Here is a 6,915-nt window from a genome sequence, read left to right on the forward strand (position 1 = left end):
CTTCTCTCTTTCTAAGATCTATGGTGGCAAAATAGCCTTCTCTTTTACAGGGCTATGGCATACTATTCTTTCTCTAAAAGAAAAGCTATGGAGTTTTGGTCTCTTCCTCCGAAAGACTATAGCAATCTAAGCTTCTTTTCTGAGATATTAGATAAGAATGAAGGGATATATGCATCTCAAACTCTAGGATTACCTTGAGGCTACTTGCTGTCTTCTCACAGTTTTCTCTATGTAGAGACCCTGACAGAAACAGCAAACTGTTTCGGCCATAACTCTCTGATGAAAACTCAGAATATAGTCATGTAACCAGTCAAAAGAACGGGAAGGTATCTGGTCTACAAGCCAACGCGGGCAGAATAGGCAAAAACGTCTGTATATAGCCGCAAACGCACCATCTTTAGAAACACGTTGTTTTTCCATATTTTTAGTATGCATGGACTCTAAATGTGTAAAAGTACTCTAAATATGACCTCTTATCACCTAAAATCGAAATTCTATTTTTGGAGATACTTATCTCTTAATAGAACTATTCTTATGTTCTTATTTCTTTTAGGATTTTTGGGGTTAATATTTTTATTCTAACACTTTTCTAATGTTTCTAGCCTTATTGTCTCACTCTTTCTAATTACACTCTCTTTTCTTATTGAAATCTATATTAAAAGAGACACATACATACATGGCTTGGGAGGGACGTTACAATCTCCCCCACTTAAAAGATTCGAGATGTCCTCATCTCGCGAGCCAGGGTAGCATCTAAGTAAATCCTCCTGTCTCTTTAAAAGAGGTGTCTCCCCACTAGGTAAAAATCTTCTTTTATCTAAATATTGTTCTTAAAGATTCGTTTATTTCATGTGCTTGGCTCGTTTTGTTGTGCCTCCAAAAGGTCTTTATTATTCTAATTTCATGCATTCATATACCTCTCATATGATATGAACCTTCGAATTCCTTATTCTATACCCCCCATGTAGTATGGTACTTAATAAATTATCATAGAAAAACGTAAGGAAATCAATCTATTACGCAATCTAACCTATGATAGCAATTTCATAATCTTAGTATCATCTTGTAGAATACCTCTATTCATCATGCACATTACTTCACATAAATCTTGCACCAATCCTCTTCTATTTACTCATAGAAATACTTGTTGAATTCGGTTATCTTTAACCCTGCTATCCCTATTTCTTGACCTAATTTTTGCTCTAGCTCATGATTCCTTGTAGCCAAGAGTGGACTTGACGTTCCTCTTGAATTAGGGGACCTCTTCTTGATTAACATGGAAGGACTCATGTCTTTCTCGACACTTTCTATATAAAAACTTTATCATAGTCTCTGGCTATACTTATGGCTTTTGAAATAGAGGATGGTTTCACATTCTTGATGAGGTTATTCAAAGATAGATTAAGCTTCTAAACGAATCGATGGAGAAGAGTTACCTCATCCATCTCTAGAGCAAATCGGAGAAGTTTAACAAAGTTTGGTGGTATTCTTTTAGGGTCTTTCCTTCTTGGGTTAGCTCCAAAAATTCGTTCATTTTATCCTCTTGAAATCCTAGAGGACAAAACCTTTCACGAAGGTGTACTTTCATGGCATCTCATAACTGATTCTAGCTCCAGTGTGGTTAGATTGACAACAATGCTTCCAACTAATTTGACATTTCTTATGATTTTCAGACACGAGCAAGGGTGAGCTTGCTTCTTTCATTGTATCCATTAAAAGTTCAAGACTATCAAATACTTATCATAGCACCACATTTGAAGGTAGTCAAGATTAACACATCTGAGATCTTCATTTTTTTGAGAATTACACGTCTGGTATCTTGGGACTAACACATCTAAGAGCATGATCCTCTGGGAATTACACATCCAAGACGACCCATGTTTGTCTGAGATGGTTTAAAGATCTTGGATGATCGTCCTAGTGTACAGTATCGAATGGATGGCATTCACACGTCAACTATTCAAATCTTAATGGAGTTACAATCTTAATAATTTATAATATGCAAGTTAATGAGATATATCCTGAAAATTTCTCTAAACAAGGTTTCGGTCTATCCTTCTAGTCATTCAGTCTCTCACTAGTTTCTTTATTTGATCACCCTATGTTTTTTTTTTCTCACAAAAGGTTTTCTCCCCAATCTAATTTCTCAAATTTATTGTACAAATATCTTGCGTGTGCACCCCCAAGATACAAGCACAATTTCATAAGATGATTGTCTCAACATGTGAGGATATTCAAATCACTTCTATGGCCAGTAGAGATGATTGATTCGTCCTCATATGATAAACAATCACTTGTTTTAATCCCTTGACAGTTAACCTTTGAAAAACAAATCCTAGGAACTAAGATCGGCTCTGATACCACTTGTAAGGTTCCCCCCTTCCACAAATGGGAGAAACACTTAAGATAGTCCACTAAGTCTTAACTTGGAGAAAATTTCCTACTTATCGACACCTTGACCATACAGAGATTCAAGGATACGATTCATAGGTAAGACCTAGTTCTATCCCGCAGGGGGAGCGTGGTCTTCTAAAAATCAAATCACCCATAGGGTAATTGATCATAATTTGGGCAACTACTAGTCTTGATTCCTAGAGACAACGCTTTTTCCCTCATCCATGTAAGGCACAGCCGTTGGCCTAGTCTTCTAGAATAGAATTACTCGAGAACCTATTTATCTAACGTAGGGCTTTCACTTAATATGTTGGAAAGCTACCCGACTAATTGGGTCCACCCGTCCGTAGGATAGTGCCGTCGGGGCATTCCATCCTCCCACTTTCCACCCTACTCACGCGTCAATTTGTTTTCTAATTAATCCTATCACACTGTTTGACATAAACAAACACGTTCCTTAATTAAGACCCTTTCACAAGGTTTATTAAAACAGCCTTTGCCTTTTTCCACAATACAATAATGCCAAAGATAAGATTTATAAAAACAAAGTTTAAACATGAATCAATTTCATATAAGCCAAACTGGCTCTCTTATTCTTTTCCTTTATACCGCCGATGATCTAGAATTCGGCCTTCCAGCCTCCACATGCTGGGCAAAACCCTACGGGACCATACACCTCATCGTCGGCTACTGGCGAGGACTCAAGCCGGCCTGTCGCCCTCTCAAGCTCCATCGCTCGATCCTCCCGCCCCTCAGAGGGATGTCTGCGCACTAGGGTGGGCTAATTCACCGCACTAGCCTGGGCCCTCAGAACTAGGCAGCATCATAATCACTCGCCTCAATCGGCAAACCTCATTCTCCCAATGGTATGAGGGATACCATGGGCCAACTCCGGGCCTTACTAACGTCTCCGCCATTCGGCTATACAAGCACAAGAAGGGGGCAGCGTCAAGGCAGGGAGAAGTTATACCTGTACCTTAATTTAACCAAGATAGCAATCCATTTATTCAACTAAACCATAGTACTAGAATCCATGTTACCTTCTCAAGAAAACAATCCTTTTCACAAAGATTTTAGCATTTCAACTTGAGATTGCGATAAGACATTCTTTATTCAGGCATATGCTATTGCTTAAAAGAGCACAAACTTTAAATGGTAAATCGATCAAATAGATTACTGTAGCAATCAATAGAGAAGCCGGGGCCATACCTCAACCCCTAAGAATGATATGTAAATGAAAAATAAAATATGTATATACCTTATAGAAATTTGTCGTTTATCGTTGCCTTTGCTCGTTATTAACAAGAGCTTTAGAATATAGAGTCTTCTAATACCTTCTCTTATGATTGAAATCATCCAATCATCTCCAAGCTTTATCTCCTCTTACTCATACTGTGACTCTTCTCTCTTTCTAAGATCTATGGTGGCAAAATAGCCTTCTCTTTTACAGGGCTATGGCATACTATTCTTTCTCTAAAAGAAAAGCTATGGAGTTTTGGTCTCTTCCTCCGAAAGACTATAGCAATCTAAGCTTCTTTTCTGAGATATTAGATAAGAATGAAGGGATATATGCATCTCAAACTCTAGGATTACCTTGAGGCTACTTGCTGTCTTCTCACAGTTTTCTCTATGTAGAGACCCTGACAGAAACAGCAAACTGTTTCGGCCATAACTCTCTGATGAAAACTCAGAATATAGTCATGTAACCAGTCAAAAGAACGGGAAGGTATCTGGTCTACAAGCCAACGCGGGCAGAATAGGCAAAAACGTCTGTATATAGCCGCAAACGCACCATCTTTAGAAACACGTTGTTTTTCCATATTTTTAGTATGCATGGACTCTAAATGTGTAAAAGTACTCTAAATATGACCTCTTATCACCTAAAATCGAAATTCTATTTTTGGAGATACTTATCTCTTAATAGAACTATTCTTATGTTCTTATTTCTTTTAGGATTTTTGGGGTTAATATTTTTATTCTAACACTTTTCTAATGTTTCTAGCCTTATTGTCTCACTCTTTCTAATTACACTCTCTTTTCTTATTGAAATCTATATTAAAAGAGACACATACATACATGGCTTGGGAGGGACGTTACAATCTCCCCCACTTAAAAGATTCGAGATGTCCTCATCTCGCGAGCCAGGGTAGCATCTAAGTAAATCCTCCTGTCTCTTTAAAAGAGGTGTCTCCCCACTAGGTAAAAATCTTCTTTTATCTAAATATTGTTCTTAAAGATTCGTTTATTTCATGTGCTTGGCTCGTTTTGTTGTGCCTCCAAAAGGTCTTTATTATTCTAATTTCATGCATTCATATACCTCTCATATGATATGAACCTTCGAATTCCTTATTCTATACCCCCCATGTAGTATGGTACTTAATAAATTATCATAGAAAAACGTAAGGAAATCAATCTATTACGCAATCTAACCTATGATAGCAATTTCATAATCTTAGTATCATCTTGTAGAATACCTCTATTCATCATGCACATTACTTCACATAAATCTTGCACCAATCCTCTTCTATTTACTCATAGAAATACTTGTTGAATTCGGTTATCTTTAACCCTGCTATCCCTATTTCTTGACCTAATTTTTGCTCTAGCTCATGATTCCTTGTAGCCAAGAGTGGACTTGACGTTCCTCTTGAATTAGGGGACCTCTTCTTGATTAACATGGAAGGACTCATGTCTTTCTCGACACTTTCTATATAAAAACTTTATCATAGTCTCTGGCTATACTTATGGCTTTTGAAATAGAGGATGGTTTCACATTCTTGATGAGGTTATTCAAAGATAGATTAAGCTTCTAAACGAATCGATGGAGAAGAGTTACCTCATCCATCTCTAGAGCAAATCGGAGAAGTTTAACAAAGTTTGGTGGTATTCTTTTAGGGTCTTTCCTTCTTGGGTTAGCTCCAAAAATTCGTTCATTTTATCCTCTTGAAATCCTAGAGGACAAAACCTTTCACGAAGGTGTACTTTCATGGCATCTCATAACTGATTCTAGCTCCAGTGTGGTTAGATTGACAACAATGCTTCCAACTAATTTGACATTTCTTATGATTTTCAGACACGAGCAAGGGTGAGCTTGCTTCTTTCATTGTATCCATTAAAAGTTCAAGACTATCAAATACTTATCATAGCACCACATTTGAAGGTAGTCAAGATTAACACATCTGAGATCTTCATTTTTTTGAGAATTACACGTCTGGTATCTTGGGACTAACACATCTAAGAGCATGATCCTCTGGGAATTACACATCCAAGACGACCCATGTTTGTCTGAGATGGTTTAAAGATCTTGGATGATCGTCCTAGTGTACAGTATCGAATGGATGGCATTCACACGTCAACTATTCAAATCTTAATGGAGTTACAATCTTAATAATTTATAATATGCAAGTTAATGAGATATATCCTGAAAATTTCTCTAAACAAGGTTTCGGTCTATCCTTCTAGTCATTCAGTCTCTCACTAGTTTCTTTATTTGATCACCCTATGTTTTTTTTTCTCACAAAAGGTTTTCTCCCCAATCTAATTTCTCAAATTTATTGTACAAATATCTTGCGTGTGCACCCCCAAGATACAAGCACAATTTCATAAGATGATTGTCTCAACATGTGAGGATATTCAAATCACTTCTATGGCCAGTAGAGATGATTGATTCGTCCTCATATGATAAACAATCACTTGTTTTAATCCCTTGACAGTTAACCTTTGAAAAACAAATCCTAGGAACTAAGATCGGCTCTGATACCACTTGTAAGGTTCCCCCCTTCCACAAATGGGAGAAACACTTAAGATAGTCCACTAAGTCTTAACTTGGAGAAAATTTCCTACTTATCGACACCTTGACCATACAGAGATTCAAGGATACGATTCATAGGTAAGACCTAGTTCTATCCCGCAGGGGGAGCGTGGTCTTCTAAAAATCAAATCACCCATAGGGTAATTGATCATAATTTGGGCAACTACTAGTCTTGATTCCTAGAGACAACGCTTTTTCCCTCATCCATGTAAGGCACAGCCGTTGGCCTAGTCTTCTAGAATAGAATTACTCGAGAACCTATTTATCTAACGTAGGGCTTTCACTTAATATGTTGGAAAGCTACCCGACTAATCGGGTCCACCCGTCCGTAGGATAGTGCCGTCGGGGCATTCCATCCTCCCACTTTCCACCCTACTCACGCGTCAATTTGTTTTCTAATTAATCCTATCACACTGTTTGACATAAACAAACACGTTCCTTAATTAAGACCCTTTCACAAGGTTTATTAAAACAGCCTTTGCCTTTTTCCACAATACAATAATGCCAAAGATAAGATTTATAAAAACAAAGTTTAAACATGAATCAATTTCATATAAGCCAAACTGGCTCTCTTATTCTTTTCCTTTATACCGCCGATGATCTAGAATTCGGCCTTCCAGCCTCCACATGCTGGGCAAAACCCTACGGGACCATACACCTCATCGTCGGCTGCTGGCGAGGACTCAAGCCGGCCTGTCGCCCTCTCAGGC

Source organism: Cibotium barometz, chromosome 1 (genome assembly GCF_041138505.1).
Source record: "Cibotium barometz isolate CiBa-2024 chromosome 1, ASM4113850v1, whole genome shotgun sequence".
Taxonomy (NCBI): domain Eukaryota; kingdom Viridiplantae; phylum Streptophyta; class Polypodiopsida; order Cyatheales; family Cibotiaceae; genus Cibotium; species Cibotium barometz.